This window comes from Thermobia domestica, chromosome 6 (genome assembly GCF_964235325.1).
Source record: "Thermobia domestica chromosome 6, izTheDome1.hap1.1, whole genome shotgun sequence".
NCBI classification, from domain to species: Eukaryota; Metazoa; Arthropoda; class Insecta; order Zygentoma; family Lepismatidae; genus Thermobia; species Thermobia domestica.
Genome location: NC_137459.1, coordinates 44,630,889 through 44,654,040, shown reverse-complemented (window position 1 = coordinate 44,654,040; position 23,152 = coordinate 44,630,889). Strand labels below are relative to the sequence as shown.

Below are 23,152 nucleotides of genomic sequence, written 5' to 3'. Positions count from 1 at the left end.
GTGTGCAAATAACAGTATTTTTTTCTTATTTTAGTTAAATAAAATAGTTCAAAGTAGTAAAGGTGATACCATGAAGCAATGTACAAAATGTTCTTGTATTTTGTTCTTCGATGAACGAATTTATTCTGTTCTATTTTTATATTTTTCGTAAGTATCTTTTATATTTAAAGAAAAACAGATATTACAGTTAAAATTTAAGAAAAAAAACTATATCTCAAATATGAAGCAGTTACTTTTTTTTTTTCTGAAAATACGATTAATTTCCGCGAAAAGATTATTCACAACCCATTTTTGTGTTAGTAATATGTAATTGTATGCAATACAACAGTATTAAGTCCCAAATTACTGCATACAGTACCACTCACATCTCGGTACTGCAGACATTTTTTTTAAACTGAGCAATTATTACTTTTCACCACCAAAGCAGGTAAAAAAAAAAAAAAAAAACAATAAGTGACGATAATTATCTATATATTAATCCTTTTAGGATTTCCACTTTTTGAGGTAAATTATAGACTTTTACTCAAATAGCTATTGTTTCCTTACTATTTATCGTAGAATCATCGTATATACCTCGTTTTTTCAGGATAGAGCATAATCTGTAATGGTACCACTTGCTTGTCCGTATTATAAACCAGAACGGGAAAATCTAGTAAAACCGAAAGATTTTTCGAAGAAAAAATCAAAATTTTTGCGCCCCTTTGTCCAGGGCCTGGGTTCACATAGGTAGAATCTGATTTTTTTTTTTTGTTTCTTTTTAAGAATACGTTATTGTGTATATAATACGTGTGCAAAATCCCAATCTTTTATCTTGAAAACTAAGATTGGCAAAAATTTTTGAAAGTCTGAAGGTGACATATATATATATATATATATATATATATATATATATATATATATATATATATATATATATATATAATTCAAAAATGTACTGCATCATTACTATTTGACCAAGAGTCATGGTTCAAACGCCATTTTCTTCTGTATAACGAGCCCTTTCCAACGGTATCACTAACATATCCGTATCTTACACCTCAACTGGAAAAATCGAAAAAAAAACAAAAAAAAAAAAACAAGAAATTATTTTGAAAAAAATCTCCTCCTTGGAAAACTTGCGTCCCTCGGAAACGACCCTAGTTTCTCGTATTGATTTTTTTTTTTAATGAGAAATGCCCCAAAGCACACACAATCCGTATGCAAAGTTTCAATCTGATATCTTGAAAACTAAAGGCTTGAAAAATTTTGGAAATTTGCCTTAGGGAAAAAAGTCACGCCCCTCCGCCAAGTAGACCATCCGGTTCTAAAACGCGTCTGGAGTGTTCTTTTGTCCATTCTCGACTTGACGAATAAAAAGCCCGGCTTAAATACCTGTTATAGAACCTAAATAAGCGTTTAAAGACGATACTACGCCATTGTTAAAAAGTTACCAAAAATCCTAAAAGGGTTAAAATGTTAGGCTTATATGTTTGTCACCAATCATTTCGACAATGAAATTTCGAAAACCACAAGTGTTAAAAACGTGCCGTTTTCGCTAATCGATTCCAAATTGTGTGGATTGTCCAGTTCTAATTGCATATTAAAAAAAAGAAACGTGCCCGTTATTTATTTATTACATTTTTAGGGATACTCTGGAAATTTGATTTTTTTCGAAGTAAAGCATTATATCCTATCAATTATGCATTCCAACACAACACATTTGCATACAATGGTTGTATATCTCTCAGGCGTTTGTTTCATGGTCAAATGATAATGAAGACCGAAGGATAAACATTTCTCCAGCCTAAGATGACTCTTTATTGTGTGGAATGGTTTGCTCAATGAACACCATATATCACTGACATAATTAGTTGTGTATGTAATGTATTTAACTATTACATACTGCATCCAAGAAGAAAGAAAACACTGTTCATATACGAATTAGAAAATTCAACCGGAAATAGGCTCAAATTGTACCAATGGTGCGTGATATTGAAAAATAATCGAAAAAATACCCTTTATGGTACCCCTTGCCGATTTTTTTTAAAATCAAGACGCCTTTCACTTATGTCTGTAAAGGGATATGTACAGATGTGAGGAATGACAAGGAGATTCATGCTCATATGTGAATGATGCGCTGTGTACAGAGCGCAGGTTCAGCTAGTATTTATTAAAAAATATTGTTCGGGACTCAGGAGGGTACGAAGAAAATTCTAATGAATGCGTAGGTACTTGAGTACTTTGTGATTTTCTTTTAATTAATTTTACCCACTGAAATGTAAATTATCCTTAATTTTAGTTTTATTAGTTTCTAAGATTTATTTATGGGTAATTTTAAAGATTGATTGAAAGCGAAAAAGAAAATAAAGTATTAAATATATCAAAGTAAAGCTGTCTATGTTTGTTTGTGTGTAGAAAAATTGAACACTTACTCCAGGAACTTGAAAATGACTTAAAATGTCATTTTGATAATTGCAATCTTTATATTGCTTGGGATTCGAGCCCTCTATTTCTTCTTCCTTTGTTACAACCTTACCGGAAGGCAAAAATTCTCAATTTCTTTTACTTTTTGCGTGCCATCTTTGAGTACCCCATTTGACGCTTCGTCAACGCGTTGCCGCTATCGACCTCCATCTACTCACTACGACTCGTAACGACTTCAGTTGGAGCTCAGCTGTGGCGGTAGATGGTGCTATGTTGCTTGCGTTCCCACCGCACGTGATGTGAACAGCGGATTACAAGCAAACAGGTAAGTGTCACCTCCCGTGATACTTCACTTGACAACGCGGATTCGAACACTAGCCCAAGACTTCAACATATTTTCATTGGATGCTTGTCGCATTGAAGTGCTGTTTTGCATTTAAAAATTAAGAAACATGCGTGTTTTTATTTTTATTTTTATTTTTTTAAATAAGTGTTTAGAATATAACTATACACATGTTGAATTGTTAACTTTTCACGAAAGAAGAAAACTACATCTCTAAAATGTGTTCACCTTTTTTGTGGTTCTAATTTATATTTTTAAATCACTACTAATGCATAACTACTCTCGTTGTTACTTCGTTTTATACACTATCGTCGGGCGAAATTTGATCCTAATATTTATTTTTTATATCGCACCTGAACTAGGCTAATCAATTTATTTCATGGTCTGTTTACGAGGTCTAGTCTTTAAGAAATATGTAAGTTTATCGGCAATTAATAAATTGAAACCACATTGTTTCTGCCCTCCAACTAGTTGTTTTAGAGCTGTCACTAGTGGTACAAAGAGAGAGGTTAAATTTGGTCCTACGATATTAGTTAAGGTTAACACAGTTTGTACACATTTCTTTATCAAGGTGGTCCAGAAATAGAGAATTTTTACCCTTTTCCCGTCCTATGCCATGTGTGATAAGCAACATAGTTTTAATAATTTTTCCGGGATTTCGTGTATTCCCAGGCTGCACCAATTCTTTCGTCACTTACTTCTGTACCTTATCCGTCTTCTTTTTCCCAAAGTGGACAACCGGAACCCCTATCTAACTGTTTATTTCCCTTCACCTCCTTTTCACTGTAATACTTTGAATTACAGCCCAGAAGCATGGTAAAGCAGTTTCAGGCGCTGGATTAGAACCTCGCTCACAATATTCGTGTTTTGTATTGCCTTATTCCCATCCATTAATTATCATCATTCATTTCTTATCATCTCCTTTAGCCTAAAGGATAGAATCGCTAGACACGAACATGAAAAGCGACATTAACGCACTATGTATAATACACACACCACAGTTTGGACCTGTGAGAAATGTGATTGATGCTTTGATTGGCCTTGAAAATGTATAAGAAAATGATTTAGGACACTACTAAAATGTAGTACCATTTCAACATTTACACCTGCAAATCTTAGGAAATATAGTTTGAGTCTCAGTCCCTGTAATTCAGTCCCATGTAATATTTTATAAAAACGCGATTCCGTTTGTCCGTGGGTCACCGTGTTGAGTGAACTAGTTTCAGGAAGTTATTGAATTAATAATAATAATAATAATAATAATAATAATAATAATAATAATAATAATAATAATAATAATAATAATGAAGTCTTAATAACATTTTCAAATTCCAATCTCTAATTTACACAAAACACAATTTTATTCAACTAGACGAGAGTTGCTTTTTTAAAATAAATTTAAAGGATCTTCTTTCAAAAGTAGGATATTGTGATATCCGAGTTTTGCAAATTATAATAATAATAATAATAATAATAATAATAATAATAATAATAATAATAATAATAATAATAATAATAATAATAATAATAATAATAATACTCTTTTGCTGCCGAATGAAATGTATCGCTTGTGTTTGTGAATTCTATAGAATGATTTGAAAAACTGTGAGAAATATTGCATTTACGAAAAGTATTTAAAGAGAATACTACAGAATTTTCTAAATCATTGCGTGTGTTACAAAGTTAAGAACAAAATATTATTTCCAATACAATACTAAAATGTGAGAAAGAATTAACCAAGTTTAAATAGCTAATTTAACTTGTTGATTTTCTTCAGTTTTTTTATGCTGAAAAAAATTAAAACAATGTATTTTGAAATTCATATAAAATGCCGTACAGATTTTGATTGATTGATTTTTGGTTTTACGTCCCGTTCAGCAGCGAGGCTATATGAATTATACGGGGCTGATTAACGTGAATCCGAACCACATGAGCTCCCGCCGGGAATCGAACCCGGGTCTCCCACGCCAAAGGCGCGCATGCTAACCGCTTAGCCACGAAGGAGCTCCGTACAGATTTTGAGAAGATACTATTTTAAGTTAACGTCTCTCGGTTGTGCCCTATGGAATAAAGGAGTTAAAATAATACATGCCAATGAAAGGTAATACAATATGTGGTGGAATAATAAGAGAAGGAAAATGGAAGTATCCGACAAGTACTATGGTGACAAACTTACATGACTTGGAATCGAACCAGCGATTCTTCAAAGCAGAGATGAGAGCCATATCATTGAGACATCGTAACCCAGCTTTATACGTATTATTATTATTATTATTATTATTATTATTATTATTATTATTATTATTATTATTATTATTATTATTATTATTATTATTATTAGGTATTCTGCCTTTTGGCAGGTCCTGGGACTAGAGAAGGATTTTTTTTTAAAATTTTAGATGTGGGCCTGAAAATGTTTCTTCCACTTTTGTCTATCTTCAGCTTCCTCTTTTAACTCGCAATATTTTCTCCTATATTTCAAATCATCGATCAGCTGTGTTCTTTTCCTTCCTTTTTCTTGCTACCCTTCCATCCTTCCTTTTTCTTGCTTCCCTTCCATCCTTCCTTCTATGGCGGTGTGAATAAGACAATTTCTTCTCAAGATGTGTCGAATCCAATTGACCTTTCTACGAAGTGTGGCTAGAAGTGTCCTCTTCTCTCCTATCCGTTTTAAAACATCTTCGTTTGTTGCTCTCTCGGTCCATTTTGTCTTCTCCATCTTTCTTCAATACCACATTCCGAAGCTCTCCAGCATTTCTTCTTTAACTTCCGTAATGTCGAAGTCTCTGAACTATACAATCTATTACTCCAATTATAGCACTTGACCAACTACTTCCATAGTTCAATATTAAGCCTGCTAGCTAAGAGTAATATTTTCTTGTTGAATGCTTCTTTGGCTATATAAATTCTTGACGTGTGTATACAGAACTAAAATAAACTTTGGTGAGGATAGTAAAAAGGATCACACGAAACGCAAACGAAAATTTCCGTGTATGAGATATGTGATATGGATACCTTCCGTTAAAGTCATCTTTACCCCTGCAGATTTTAATGAGCTAACTCCATTAACGAACATGGTCGAGATTGTCACTCTTAACTATTAGGGAAAGAAAAAAATAATTTAGAAAATCGTTTTCGTTTGAGTTATTGCGTGGAGGACATACATACTCATGTAAGCACTAACATTACATTCTTGTATCTCCCATTAGGGTGATGCTAATAAATAACATGTGTACAAATAGTAGAGTGAAGCAGACTTCATATGGGCAATTCTTATACATGGTTACATTTCATAATTTAAGGGTGTAGAAATATTGCAGTCATAAGTTTTTATTTGCAATCATCATCTATATTGTTTACAGAACATGTAGGTTAACATTATGAGTTGGAAATGAAATGAAATGAAATCTTTGAGTTTTACGTCCCGCTGTTATGCCGGTTAGGCTAAAGGAGACGGAGATTTTGAGAAATGAATGAAATGGTGGAATGAAGAAAGTGGAAGGAAACGAGAGAACCCCGAGAAAACCCACGAACACGGTGTTTGTCCACCACAAAGTCCACACGGCGCGAGCTGGGATCGAACCAGGAACCCAAGAATCGGAGGTGAACGCTCTACCACTGAGCCACCGCGCCCCCCATTATGAGTTGGATACAATGTTGAAATATATACATTTTTACTTCTAATTTACTTGAAATAGTAGTTTCCATGTGCAGTTTGAAAACCGTAGCAAAGCAATGCGAGACAATTTTGAGTGCACAGACCTCATGTCCTGTTTTTAAAATTTCATGTTAATGTAGTTATCAAATACATATTACAACCATTTTAATATCACGAATATTTTTACTCAAACAAAATACCTGCAGTATTTTCACTTCAAAATTCCTAAAACATACTTCTCATATCGTTCCACGTAACGTATTTAGCATAACTCACTACTCAACGTGTTATGTGTTGATTTCCAGTTTTATGCTTTAAAGAACCCAATAAGAACACACAAATAGATTATGAATCATGAAGTATTTCTTGATTCATTGTTCTGTAATTTAGGTTCAAGGTAACTTTATGTATTATCAACTTTAATTTCAACTACAGTCATAATATATTTCTTCATTCAGATTATAGGAAATTGCCTGAAATGTCTATCAACTCGCTATACCTAGTTCTTTTGCTGGTTTCCTTTCACAAGAGTATCAACCTTAACGTCGCAGCGGCAATATTAAACTAATAGGGACAAAACGGCGCCTAAAATATGGAATAGAAAATATAGACAAGTTCTTTCTCTCTCTCTTTTTTTTTTTTTTTTTTTTTTTTGAAATTTGAATGAGAACTGGCAAATCTACACAAAATTTGGAATCGAGCAGCGAAAACGGCATGTTTCTAGCACTTGTGATTTTCGAGATCTTATTGTCGAAAGATTGGCCACAAACATATAAACTTTTCTAGCATTTTTAATATATAGACTAGCTGAACCTGCACTCTCTATGCAGCGGATCATTCACATATGAGCATGAATCTTCTTATCATTCCTCACAACACCAGTACATATCCCTTTACAGACACAAGTGGAACAGGCCGGTAGCCAGCCAAAAATGTAGGGGTGGTGGTGATCCAATCATATTATAGTTCACCATATTATAGTTCATTTGCAATCCTACCATGAAAACTTTATGGGTGGCAGCAAAAATTTAGGGGAGCGGCCCCTTAGACCCCCTGGATACGGGCATGAAGTGAAAGACGTCTTGATAAAAATCGGCAAGGGATACCATAAAAGGTAGTTTTCTTTGAGTATTTTTTTCAATATCTCGCACCATTTGTAAGATTGACCCTACTTCCGACTGGAGTTTCTAATTCATGTATGATCAGTGTTTTCTTTCTTCTTGCACGCAGTATGTTATAAGCAAATACATTACATACACAATAAATTATAATGTCAGTGATATATGGTGTTCATTGGGGAAAAGACTCCAAACAATAAAGATTCATCTTAAGCTGGAAAAGTGGTTATCCTTTGTTTTTCATTATCATTTGGCCATGAAACAAATGCATAGGCCGTCTAATGTCGTGTAAACTGGTGCGTTTTAATAGGGTATCGACACAAGAGAAAGGTTGGAAAGCACTGGTTTTATGAATTACGCGATATCTTGTGAGGGTAAGTTTAAATCAAGTTAACGTTAACGTCATGATGATTGCATTTGTGTTTCAAGTGTTTATCGGTTGATGCATTTTTTTTCTGGAGTTTCAGCTGAAAGAGAATTTTGGTACGTTTTCACCCTAGGAATGAGAAAATGATCTCTGCTGGTCTAGTTGGTAGCGGTTGTGCTGGCTTTGGTACAAGTGGTCCCGGGTTTGATTGTCGGCGAGAAAACACACAAAAAATAATTTTACAGAAATTAATTTATGTTAATCAACGGTCTCTTCCTGCATAAAGTTCATATATCTAAGACGTTAAAATAATAATAATAAAAAAAATCATTTTATTCTTTTCGAGGAATGCAAACCTTTTGGGGAAAAAAGAAAGCTAAAGAAGATGTTTTTCCTTCACTTTTCAAAAGATTGTGGGATTGTAAAGGTTGTTTTCTGAGGTTTGCTTGTGTCATTTGATTAGGGTGCATCTTTATTTTAGGATCATTATGAAAATCCAGCCCTTTGATAGAAGCGTATTAAAAATATTTGATTTAACATGAGCGTATGTGTAGTGTAATATCATTGCTGCAGCATAGAATAAATTCACAGCTCTTCTTTATGAGGACAGAACTTTGCCCTGGACTCTATTTGAATTTATCTTTGGTTCTAGCACTCAAGAGAAGAGAATTAATTCTACTGTTTTCACGCATAACGCAATTTTGAAACTAGTGTTATCTGTATGTCTGTTTCTATATTCATAATTAACGAACATAGCAACGAAGCAAAAGAAAAAAAAAATGCGCATTTGGCTAGTTCATAGCAATGCATAGGACATAGTGGAATTTAGCCACCTTCCATCGACATCGTCTACAGGAAAGAATGCTGGAGCAGAACACATTCGTACGCAGAACCTCACCACTGGGACTCATTTGTGGGCCCTTATTCCTGAACCTTCCATCACACAAGTACCGATTAAAATGTAAATTTTCATAATCCATTTTCACTAATCGTCTCTCTTCCTTAGGGTACGGCGTATACTAGCGTATTGTTAAATTTAAAAAAAAATCTTAAAAGAATCTGAAAAAAAATATTGCGAATTAAATATATTTTTGAATTTAATGCTCTCTTATTTAAGTTTCAGATATAGTTCATTTAGTCTGAAACTAATAATGCATAACAAGAAAATGTAACAGTACTCGAATTTACTTGATTTGTAAAGTGTTTGTGTTAATATTGTGGAAATATCCTATCTTAAATTTCATTAATATTGCTTTCAGTGACTACGAACAGGAACAAATATCACTGTACAACTTGCGACGCTTGATCTAAAACTTGTATTTTTTTTCTGCGTCGCTTGTAAGGACTAATGTCATAACTAGAGACTGGATGTTAGGCAAAATGCGTATTCTTTAATATTAAAGATATGATCAAAAATAATGTTTTAAAGTTTCTATGAGGTTATAGTTTCAATTTAAGCCAATTTTGTTTTGCCTATTTTGCCTCTTCCTGTTTAAATAATTGCTTTAATGCCTTATATTGCCTATTCTATGCACTTCCTTTAAAATGACACTTTATTGTGGAGATATATAATTTAGTATTTCAAGCGAGGATTCTGCCTCTTCCAAGAAATATAAGTGCTGCTTGTAGTGATAAGATGCCGTAAACCTTTGGCCTGATTTGTGTACTGATAAAGTGTTGTAAAACTTAAGACTGCTGTGTGTACTGATAAAGTGCATAACATTTGGACTGTTATGTGTAGTGATAAAGTGCTGTATTAAATGTATTTACCAAATATACATGGAATACATGCCAAGCTTCGTTTTTATATATGCCTGTACAGTAAAAGAAGGTATTAACAAACAGGTATGTTTCTATATTCTCTGAACATTATCTATACCTTGAATCTATTTTTAAAAATTGTATTGAGTATTATTTATCTTCATTATTTCGAGTTACATTTTAGTGCCTATTTTTAAAACTTCATGTGCGTATTTGTCTACCTATTTTCCAGGTTTATAGCATTCCTAAATATCCGGTCTCTAGTCAAAACAAAATGATGATATACATACACATTCATGTATATTCATTTTTAACTTCTAGTAACCTTGTGTACTCGAGAAATTATGAAAATAAACAAACTAAAAATGCAAAGTCGGATAGTGAAGATCCAGGAGGAGCGGGATAGCGCGTCAATATTGTTGTTTCTTATTTATAGTGGTGCCAATCAGGATTATCAAAATTTGCCAATGTTTCGTATTTTATTAAAAAATATATATATATATAAACAGTTACAAACAGCAGTAGACAGCCGAATTTTCTCTTCACAATCAAGCAATCAGTGAGAAAAAAAATATCTTGTAGACTAGGAAGTTTCCATATTGCTTTAAAAAGACTTGTTTGATTTTTTTGAAAAGGTAAAAGCTAATTATAAGTAGACACTGCACGTGTTTTTATAACAGGTTTGTTTCATTCACTTTTACTCTATAAAGCAATTAGAGATGATTTTTCTTTGCGAAAATTTAATTGCGTTCAAACCCGCTTTTGATGGCTTTAGAAACCAAAGGACTGCATCATAATATTTTATATAAATACTTAACAGATCAATGTATACCACGATGTAAAATTTGCTCAAGATCGTATACACTCTGCTTTCGTGTATCACAGCATATATCAGGTGTTCTAAAAATGGCGTCTACAGGCCCATAGACTTCAGATCACTAATCTACAAGTCAAAATAAAGGATATATATAATTGTATACCTTTCGGGCTCTCATCTAGATACACAAATTATAATATGTGGCAACATCGCAGATAAATAACCACAGAAAAGATCTACCAATCCATCAAATAGTTACATCCATTCTTTAAAGATGGAAGTTAAAGTCGATATACCTTGACACTATCTCCATTTATTAGCATAACAATAGATGTAACTGTTGATGGTTTTGTAGAGCATGCTAATGGTTCCAAGTTAATCTACGACGTTGCCACATAGTGATATTTTGATTTCTTATAGTTGCTGAAGGAGACCCTGGAGGGTATGCCATTAGATATGATTTTCTCTTTATTTTGACCTGAAAAATAGCCCTCTGTTGTTCGTGGGCGCCATTTTTAGAACATGTGACACACACACACACACACACACACACACACATATATATATATATATATATATATATATATATATATATATATATATATATATATATATATATATATATATATATATATATATATATATATATATATGCTATCCTTGTGATTTTTTAGATAAATCAAATGACAGTAACATTCTGAACAAATTTCTGAAATTTTATCATTTAATATGAATAAATTTTGAAGGGTTTAAGAATAATAAATTCTAATTGCTGAAAATAGCAAAGTATAATTTAAGAAACACTAAACCTTAGAGTAGATAAATTTTAGAACGGTACGCCCTCTAGGATTCATTTATGAAGTTAACGCAGGGCCGAAGCCACGGGGGGGGGGTCTATCGGGTCCCGCCCCCCCCAAAACTTCCTAACTTAATATACATTTGTACACTTTCTGAATAAAAGTATACGGTACTTATTTAAGAGGAATATGATGAATGTAGCATAAAAAATTGATCTTACACTTCATCTGTACTCTCTCTCTCTCTTATAAAAAACATCTAGTAGTTTTATGTTTCTTTCTGAAAATACTTCTATATGTGGAAGTGTTTTACGATTACTTATCGTCTTTCTTGGATGCAGAATAATACCCGTTCAATACTACGTAGACGTAGTGGTTTGTAGTACTTGGACCCCCAAGCTTACGCTCCTCCCAACAAAAAATTCCGGGTGCACGCATGCATTAAAGTAAACATGTTCGGATGAATCAAACTTCGTTGGTGGTAAAAATAATTCTTCACCAAATCTTCAATAAAATTCCGCAATCTGACAATAATAACACGTAAAGATACGCCTTCTATTCGCACAGGGCAATGTGAAGGAATACGGCACTTCCATGACCTAAGAGCGTAATTAAGGTGATGTGGTGGAAACTACGATTCATCCACTCTATATTCTAGTTTCTCTAGGTCCATACTTCGCTGAGGCTGGATGAATTCTTGAGTTGCAATTGAACAAATTAAAACTAGAAAATATATCCGTTCCCCCATCAAAGATTGCACCCGGGCTTTCCTATAAAAAAAAAATGCTTAACCATCTACGCCATCGCAGCTAAATACAACAACAGTATTTTCTGCAAATGAAGAATTTAATTAATCTTGGATATTTCTTTTCAGGTTGGGTTTGGTAGATTTTGCAGACATGCGATGAATATATGAAAGACGGAGGGAATTAGCTTGGTGCTTTGAATGTAGTAGTCACCTACTATGTGCGGCTTTCATTGAGCATATAGAGCCTTTGAAAGCCGCCTGCTGACCGTCAGTGGGGACGCCGAGCGAGTCATGAGGATGAAGACTAGCCATTATAGTTGAAAGCTTTCGGTAGATTTGTGCAACCGAGATATTGTGTGAGAGGCTTTACATTAATGTCGCTTCGTAGTACATTCTCGCAACGAAAACGTTGAAAACTCTATTAACTAGGAATGTTCTGGGCTTAGCTGTTTGTAAGTGTGAAAGAACTTAGAAAGAACTTAATAATCTGTGGATTTTTCTAAACCACAGTTCAAACGAAACCTAGATGTTAAGTGTTAACACCACAATTCTATAAAAGACTAGACTAATTCTTTTGTGCGTTATTAATTTTGATAGTTATTAAAATTCATGTTCTTTGTTTGTCTGAAATTCAGCGTTTCTTACAGCATGGAGGGTAAACTAATTGTGGCTATATTTAACATAAGCACTGTCCACGCGGAAGATACGGGCTAGATTTCCGATAATAGAACAGGGGTTTAGATTTCACATTAAACTCTAGGTTTATGTGTATATCATACTATCGATAGCAGAAACACTCGTTATTCGCTCGGGGAGAGTAATATTTGTGCGAAATCTTTCAAAGTAAAGCAATACATGAAATATACAAGGAGAGTATAGGTCTTTTCACATTGACACTATTGATAATGGGGCCAGCTGACCTGTACGTATTTCGCACGGGAAGAATAAGGTTAATACAAAAGAATTCTATCTATCTATCTATCTATCTATCTATCTATCTATCTATCTATCTATCTATCTATCTATCTATCTATCTATCTATCTATCTATCTATCTATCTGTCTGTCTATATCCATATCTATCTATCTATCTATCTATCTATCTATCTATCTATCTATCTATATATATATATATATATATATATATATATATATATATATATATCCACGATCAATCTATCTATATATATCTACTTATATCTATATATAAGTTTTACGTCCAACGTTTATGCCGGTTAGGCTAAAGGAGACTCTGATGATGAGAAATGAATGAAATGGTAGAATGAAGAAAGCGGGAGGAAACGGGAAAACCCCGAGAAAACCAACGATCACGGTGTTTGTCCATCACAAAGTCCACACGGCGCGAGCTGTGATCGAAGCAGGGACCCCAAGCACCGGAGATGAACGGTCTACCACTGAACCACCGCGGCCCCTTTAAGCCAGTATCCACTCAGCAAGGAGCCTATATGAGACGTGGTCCTACAATTTAAGGGGGAATCCGAACCACCATAATATATTCAACACTCTCTCACCAGAAATGAACCTGGGAATTGGAGTACCAAAGACCCACGAGCTACACTAGCGAGGGGGCGGGCACGCAAGAACGCTGTGCACTGCTATTCCTATTGTGTTAAACCATCTTATAGAAACTGGGATATACATATATATATATTTTTTTGTTAACTCTTGCATAGGTTAATTCGTTCTATCATCATCAAGGTCCCGTTAGTGAGAATACGACCTTTAGGCAGTCTCTTCTTGAACTTAAGGTGTCAGAAAGATCTCATGAAATAACTAGCCTTCATTTTGGCTCTAGAATAAGCTTCGTGTCCCATAACCACCATAATTCATCATCAGGGCCCGGATTTTGTTGACAAGTCAACTTTTTTCTGTTACGCATAAGACAAATTCTAATAAAAACGTTATCCATCCACTCTAGGTTCTAAAAATATATATTTTTAGGGTCAACTTCTAGTCACTTTTTGCCGTTTTGAAATTTCAGGTCATTTTTTAATATTTTAAGGTAACTTTTAGGTCACTTATGGTCTTTTTATTTTTTCTTCTACATAAGGAAATCTTTAATTGAACACGGTTTACAGTTGTGGAAAAGACGAAGTTGAATAATCTCTTTTCTTGCTTCGTGACTATTGGGGGTGGAAAAACTGTATTCTTAACAAGCTAATGAAAACTAAACTGTAACTGGTTAACGAAAGGTGGGGGTTGGTAGGTGTCCAAACAGATAGTTTTGGGTTGTTGACCACAAAGGATGTGATCACGTGAATAACTAAAACTGAATTAGAAGGCGTACAAAGATTTTAAACAGGGTTTTTATCTATTATTCTCATGTAGTCTACACTTGCGAACTTTTATTATTTAAGAGTGCTTCCAAGTTTCAACTCGGGAGTGAATTGACGCTTTCAATACTTACAATGCCGTACAATGGACTGATCAACGGACATAAATGATCAATAGACTGCAACTAACTGAAACAAAACTTTTTGAATATGAGTGACAAACGTTAATTAAAATCCAATGGATATGTAAAAATGCCAATGTTTTACGAAATAAACATTTAAGAAAACGCAAGTTTTAGGTCATTTTTGTGAATTTTAGGGGCATTTTACAGGAATTTTAGTGTCATTTTATAGGTCACTTTCTAGAAAATTTTAGGTCAACAAGATCCGGGCCCTTTTCATCATCATTTCTACCAGTCGGAAATGATATGAAACCATTCTACTTCTTGTAAATTGAGGAAAAATTGTTTAGGAAGAACCGTGGCTCAGTGGTAAAGCAATATTGGAAACTAGTTCTAAGCAATGGAATAATTAAATTAAGTCTTTTATTCATAAAAGAAGTCAATTTGAAGCCGAAAAACAAATATGCACTACATTGGATAAACCATTGAATCATTTTTGGTGAAAGTTACTAAAGATGAATTTTTAAATAATATTTAAATTTTGGAGGAAATTACCCCATTTTGGCTGCTATTGTTGACCGATTTCAATAGCGACCAATGGGGACGATTGAAATACAATAAAGGAAAAAATGCGATATGTTTTATCAAAATTGAATAATTTTAAGTTGTTTATTTCGAAAAAAAATGTTTTTTTTTTTTAGTTTAACATTCCAAGCTATGACCGTTAAAGTACAAGACAGGGATGGTTAATAAAAGCTAATTTTGAAATTAATCTTTTGTTCTCTGACTAAGAGTCAAACCTGGTACCACATGCACCAAAGACACACGCTTCAAACACTAACCAACGGGGAGGGAGAGAAAATTATATTTTATGTGAATGTGTGAATTTGAAACATCTTGTGGCTTTTCGTCCGCTTTGTCCGTTGTTCTGTACGGATTGAGATCCCAAATAATAGGCGTATTTACGGAGCTTGAAAGAATGCGCGTTTTATGCTTCTAGAAAATCTCATGTGTTACCGTGGAACAGACAGTCAGACGGACAGTCACATAAATACCCGTTGAATCGAACGGTATAGAAACTAATCTTGCTGCAATAAATAACGTTTTAATGTAAAATACAACTTATAAACTAATTAAAATAGGTTAAACAAGAAATAGTATCGGGTTTCGGAAATAATGTCACTGCCATTAATTTTTGTTGAAACAAGTTTACACTAGGTGGGGTTTATAAATGTCAGGTGGTCCAGCAAACGAAAATATTTTATATAATATCACTGCGTCGCGTCCTCTGGCAACAAGGTTGAAATGGAACAGTTAAGAAAAAAACAAAATACTATTTAGTTAAGTGTTTGTTGTCCTCTCTTGTGCACGCAACCCAAATGACTTCCCATCGACGCGGGATTACATAAACTTCAGGCGATGCAGCAAACCGATGTAATTCCGCTAATCACCATGATTCCTCTAGCGAAAAGCTACAAAAATAGTTCAAGAAGAGCTGTGTTACGTATTGTAATCTTCATTTGTGTACGAAACCCCAACAACATCTAATCCACGCAAGAGTTCATGAAAATAAAGAAGAATTTCATGAAAGCGATAGGATGATTCCTTAAAAAAAAAAAAAAAAAAAAAAAAAAAAAAAAAAAAAAAAAAAAAAAAAAAAAAGCTAAGATGAGCTTAAAATATCATATGCGGCAAAAAGAGTACTGTGAATATTGAACACGAGATGATATGACAAACTAATGCAAATTGGAGGGAAATATTTTGAGTGTAGGAAGTTAAAGGATAGAGGAGACACTTTGGTTGATTTACTTACAATTAATCAATCGACAGAGAAGTATTTATTATTTATTGATTTAGAAAAGGTTTCTGACCGAATGAACTAGCATATTCTCTGGGATAGCTAGAAATGGAAGAAAGAACATATGGATCAGTGGGAAAGTTTGGAGTAAAAGATCAAATATGATTCGTAGGAAAGTAGGACAGGAGTGTTACCTATCACAATCATTACTCAATCTATTTTCAGTACGAGTCTTCGGTGTGGGAAATCCGAATTCGATTCCCCGGTGGGAGCTCAAGTAATTCGGATACCACGTTAATCTATATAGTCACCTCTCATATAGACTCGCTGCTGAAAGGGATACTAAATTATCATCTCTTCTCAATATATTTTAAGAAGTAATAATCACGCTCGCTGGAACTTGATCGCATTTGGTATCAAAATATGTATGTTTGCTTATTATTATCTAGAAGAGACCGCGTAGCGCAATATTGAAATGGGTACGGAATGCACCTTGCTTTGCGATAATTGAGCGACCGTTAGAAAAGTATGCGTTGACAACGAACGCGCGCTCCACATTCGTCCACTCCATGATGCTAACTAAACTAAGCGGAACTACAACTTTACGCCTCGCACTCTCGAATGTGCCTGCCTGCACTTTCCTCGAAGCAACAATCGCTTCAGGGGTCAAATTCAAATAAGCGAGTTCCTCTGCTCCACCCTGTAGAATCCCACGGTTTTGCCCAGTAGCCTAAAAGGGACGGATAATTAATGAAAGTGAGTAATTGTTATTATTTTCTTAATTTAACGTCCCACTATTATGTATTGAGTCTAAGGGAGACGGTGATGATGATAATGATAGAAACGATTGGAACGAATGAAGTGAGGAAAATGGAAGAACGCTGAGGAAACCCCACACATAGCGTTTGTCCATAAAAAAACTCACTTGGTTCGAGCTGGGAGCAAACCACAAGTCCCACACATGAAAGGTGAGCGCTCTACCACTGAGCCACCATACTCTTCTACTTCCATTGCAACGCGTACCACATAGTACTTTTGTATCCACTTTGCGAAATAATCTTAATATATAAAAATGAAGCTGATCGTGTGTGTAATCGAGTCACGGGAAAACGGCTAAACCGTTTGAAAAGAATTTTTGAATGTCGTTACCAGCTACCTCTATCTAGGCTTTTAGAATGTTTTTTTTATTAAAATGTACAGAGCAAGTCAAAATGATAGACCCGATTTCAGAAATTCATTCTGCGAAATCTAGTAAGCATATGTCATTGCGAAACAAGTGCTAATAAAGGTAAAATATCAAAGCTTCCTTCAAACATATCACAAGTGTTCCATGTGACCACTTCGTATAACACACACACATCAAGCTGATAGTCTCTCTCCTGAAAAGTCTTTCATAGCATGTTTCCTTCAATATCAGTAATTAATACCTTGTTCACTGCTGATACTTAACGATAGAAAATGAAAACATTGCGTGGAAACTAAGCTTGAAACAAGGATGTTATAAAATAGAGGATCTGCCAATACATCTTCATGCTATTAACTAAATCAAACCAAAAAACAACCGAGCATCGGCAGGTCTACTCTCGTTGATTGGCTGCTCTTGTTTCCGATATGATTGTTGACTCAAAACATTGCGATCTTAGTAAGAGGAGCGAGCGGAGTAGGCGTAGCGAAACTGTGACGTATGGCTTCACGATTTTGTTGTGTGGGCAGATCCTCTATTTTATATCATTCTTGGTTTGAAAGTTAACCTTTTGAGGTGCATGTCTGACACAAATATATGTTTATTAGATTTTACAGAATATATTTCTGTAATCGGGTCCATCATTTTGGCTCGTCCCATATATCCTAATGGAAGCAGTGGGGCAATATAATAAGATATGCAAAAAAAAAAAAAAAAAAAAAATAAATAAAAAATAAAAAAATAAAAAAATATTCGGAAACCCATCAAGTTAAACAGATAAAACTAGGTACGCAAACTCCTCATTAGAAATAAAGGGGAACATGTTCCAACATGTTTGAAAATTCTCCTTTTAAAGGAGACAATAGGGGCATTTTGTACTATTTTTTAAAATTACATTGAAACTAGCGTCATCTGTTGTTTGTGATCGTATCACGGGAAAGCGACTGACCAGTTTGAAATGGATTTTGGAATAGTACCTTCCTCGAGCTAAGCTTTTGTAATGTCCATTTTATTAAGAACTTATTTTATGGATGATAAGAGGGTGTTCAGTATTTATGGAAAGAAAATACAATATATCATGAGCACGTCAAGTTAGAAAGATTCAACTAGGTATATGAACTCATTATTACAAATAAGATGACACGTGTTCCAGCATTTTTTCAAAATTTCAGGTTTAAGGAAGGAAGGGTCAATTTCTATTATTTCTTTTCGCCACACAGAAAGCAATGTTTTCTGCTGTTTGTGATCGCATCAGGGTGAAACAACATTATCCATTTGAAAAAGAAAAAAGAAAAAGATCACAGTCAGTATCAACCTCAAGATGTTTCTTTTATCATGCAACTTTTATTAAAGGGCTATCCTAAGGAGGTATCGCTTTTTAAAACTTGTGCCGAAAATATAATGGCTTATGGAGCTTTATCTTTACAACTTGATTGAAGTACTTATGATAAGGGGAAAGGGGTTCAAATATTTTCCACAATCCAATTCTACGCAGGACGTACGTTTCAGCTAGTATATACGGTGTAATGTACAATATAATGGCGTTTCATTCATTTGTGGTCCCTTCTGTGGCACGTAACCACACTCGAAGCGGGATTTCAGAATCGATTGGCGCGTGTGGCAAGGAAATATCAATTCTCTAGAAGTTTCTAATTTCTGCGTAATACCACAAGAGAATCAAGAACAAGTAACCAACATTTTTCTCGTGTTTAACCTAATAACTTTTCGTAATACACAAACAGTTTCTTTCCATCAACCTACAAAGTTCATCAGTAAATTTACTGGTAAGAGAAATGAGGTAATTCTCAAGGATTAGTAAGTTTCTAAGACAAACAATTTCATAACGTATGTAAGTGCAAAGAATTTTAGTATACATTTGTTAAATGAAAACACTGTTGTTTATCGGTGTGGGTTAGTAATGATGTTTAATTGCAAATTTACAGCAATTATTTGTGACGGAGAACAACGAATCTAGAAATATATATATTTCAGACATTTTAATTTGTAACATTGATGGCTGTGTGCACCAACGAAGTTCAACTGTTGAACGAGGATCATAACCAAGCTCGGTGAAAATGTCTGTTGCACCAACAACGTTCAAGGTTAAACCTCAGTCAAATGGTGGATAAACTTGGTTTTAGCTTGAACGGAAGAATTTGGGGGTTTAAACTTCGTTGATCCAAGTCAGTCTGTTTACATTCAATAATGTCTTTGTATTTTTCCACTAATGAAATAACAATACATTTCTTATGTTCGGAATTTTTTTCTTTTTTTTTTTTTTTTTTGCTCGTGGTTTTATTATTTTTTTCCATCACATTTACGATCACTGAAATTAGACTACTCACAACTTTATGCACACAATCCTGAAAGTCAGAAATACCGACACGCATATTTGCGGGTCACAAACATTTCAGGTATTCTCTGATATTTATTGGCAGATACAGATAAGACATCAAGAGTCGTGACCTATATATGGCAGAAAATACACGCCAAATGCTGTCGGTCCTTGTACCTGAGCGTGCTAGCGCAAGATGCTAATAATGAAAAACGGTTTTGGCGTGTGTTCAAACCCTCCCCAAGGAAAGTTTTTTTTTTTACTTTTTTAAAATTTTCATAACACTTTTTTCATCGAAAGAAGCTTGCAATTTTACTTTACGGATCCATAGTAAAGGTAGTAGTTGTAATAATAATAATAATAATAATAATAATAATAATAATAATAATAATAATAATAATAATAATAATAATAATAATAATAGGAGCGGGTTACAAGTTCCGCAGGGGTTGGTTGGGTTCTGTTCTCGACATCAAATGGGCAAATTAAAGACTTGCCCGAATCTTTCTGTACACTTTACATGACCACTTAAAACAGCTGGCTTGGAGAGCGCGCCACTACTAAAATGTTTCGGATCGGTTAAAATGCGACCGGCACTTGGTATGCTTTCTTCATTTCTTACTTTGTTAAACGAAAATTAGAGACAAAAGACGACAAACAATCAGAGTCGATTTTACAAATTGACCGAAGTTTACTTAAATGAGATGTACTGAACTTCGACTTTCAATGGTGCAACAAAAGTTCTAGAACCACATTTAAACTTGAAAGTTTCATGTTGAACGCGTTTAAGTGAACACTCGTTTAAACTTCGTTGGTGCACACGGCTGTAAGAGATTCAGTTATTAAGTACTGTACCTATTCTGGACTATATAATAAAATATAATTTTTGATCACAAGAATACCCAAATAAAATAAAAGATTATCGACACATGAGTTAATATATTTTGTGAGACGTTACCTTGGATGAAGAAAAGTTTTAGAATAGGCTTGGTTAGGTCTGTTTTGACATTAACGTCCTTTCCATAAGCTGTATGGGAGGTATATCTACAACTTAAGGTGGGATCTGAACCACATGAGCTCTCGTCGAATATCGAACAAGGGTCTCCCGTGCTAAAGATACAGATTCTAATCACCAGGGCCCGGATCTTGTTGACAAGTCAACTTTTTTCTGTTACTCATAGGACAAGGCAAGTTTAAATAAAAACGTTATCCATGAATTCTAGGTTCTAAAAATATATATTTAAAGGGTCAACTTTTGGTCACCTTTTGCCGTTTTGAAGTTTCAGGTAATCTTTTAATATTTTAAAGTAACTTTTAGGTCACTTATGGTCTTTTTATTCTTTTTCTTCTACATAAGGAAATCTTAAAATTAACACTGTTTATGGATGTGAAGAAGATGAAGTTAAATAATTTCTTTCCATGCTTCCTGACTATTGGGGTGGAAAAACTGCATTCTTAACAAGCCAATGAAAACTAAGCTGTAGCTGCTTAACGAAAGGTGAGGGTTGGTAGGTGGCCAAACAGATAGTTTTGGGTTGTTGACCACAAAGGATGTGATCACGTGAATAATTAATAATGGATTAGATGGAGTACAAAGATTTTAAACAGGGTTTTTATCTATTATTCTCATGTAGTCTACACTTGCGAACTTTTATTGTTTTAAGAGTGCTTCCTAGTTTCAACTCGGGAGTGAATCGATGCTTTCAGTACGTACAATTGCCGTATAATGGACATAAATGATCAATGGAGTGAAACTAACTGAAACAAAACTTTAATATGAATGAGAAACGTTAATTAAAACCCAATATATATATATATATATATATATATATATATATATATATATATATATATTTAAATGTCAATGTTTAACGAAATAAACGTTTAAAAACACAAGTTTTAAGGTCAATTGTTGTGAATTTTAGGGTCATTTTACAGGAATTTTAGTGTCATTTTATAGGTCACTTTTTAGAAAATTTTAGGTCAACAAGATCCTGGCCCTGCTAATCACTTAACTACGAAAAAGTTTATACATTAGGATAGGGTCATGCTGACGGTATATTGAGAACATCACATTTGCAGTGTCTACAGTAAAAACTTGCTTTTTAACCTGCAAGAGAATATATACTAAAATTGCAAGAAGAGATCTCAAGAAAATAACTTTGGGTAGAAAAGACAAGTGCAGAAAGTGTCAAGGTGCTATTCTGCACGATAAACTGCCCATTTGTTCTAATTATGAAAGGGAAGTTCTCAGTGTATGTTTCTTGCTAATTCCTAATAGCACACTATCATGCTAACAGATGTCGCTACAGCCTGCCTGATCCCAATAGATGCCGCTAGCGTGCAAACAATTTCTGATTTAAAACTATTGTGACGATTTAATTCAATTTAAAATCCATAATGTTCCAGTTTAACTATTTCAAAATAGAACATAATTATATTTAGATTTGAACAATGCTATTTATGTAACTGCATTTTAGTTTGTGGGCTAACTAGAAACAAAAATAACAACGTTAACTGGAAAAACTTGCTACAGAAAAGGATGAAGACATTGCTGATATTTTGCAAATACAGTTTTAAACCTTTATGTTTCAGAGACTATGCATATCATTTCGTTTAAGGCTTTGCTATATAGGACAGAAACATGCTTTAGCTAAATTATTGTAGTGCGGCCTGTGGAAATTGCACAGTGTTTCTTGCTATAGAAATTAACATTGAGGAGTCAAGAAAAAATATCGTTCTAAGATCGGGATGCACCCACGGGACGCACCAAAACTTCCTAACTCAACATACATTTTACACTTTCTTAGAAAAAACTATTCTTATTTAACAGGAAAACTATTGATGTAGCATGAAAAAAATTTGATCCTAAACTTCAACTGCACTTTTTCTCTTTATATATATAAAAATCTAGTTCTATATTTTTTTCTGAAAGTGTACGTGAAAGTTACAATTACTTACACTGGTTCGGATGCAGAATAATATCCGTTCAATAGTACATAGATGTAGTGGCTTGCAGTATTGGATGCTCCACCAAAGCTTGAACCTTTTCCAACAAAAATTTCCGGGTGCGCGCCTGTTCCAAGCACACAAACCGGTCTACTTAGCGTGTCACATTTTGTTCATCAGTGGAACTAGGCTATAAGAATGTGTAACTGCATGATTTAAGGAAGTGTTCCTAACTAGCGTGTCGTAACATAGTGTTGTGTCGCGCAGCCCTATACAGGTTGTGTCGCGAAATTTTACAAGTTAAAAATCATTAAAGATTTAACAATGAGTTAAAATCAATCTTGAAACAGATTGCACCAGTCAACGCCTCCAGTAGCCACAACAACGCTCAGCACCACATACAGTCACTACTTTATAGAAGCTTATAGATTTATACTAATATAATTTATATTATTATTAA

The 23,152-nt window shown here is 34.1% G+C and overlaps 1 protein-coding gene across 1 annotated transcript in view; it reads left to right on the top strand.

Annotated features, from left to right (window-relative positions):
* Window positions 1–2,644: 2,644 nt before the first annotated feature.
* The window catches only part of LOC145687967 (uncharacterized), a 1,078,260-nt gene continuing 1,057,752 nt past the window's right edge, over window positions 2,645–23,152 (top strand). Inside the window, exon 1 of the mRNA XM_081761576.1 lies at window positions 2,645–2,728. The gene's annotated coding sequence lies outside the window, so the exon portion shown is untranslated. The remainder of the gene's footprint in view (window positions 2,729–23,152) is intronic.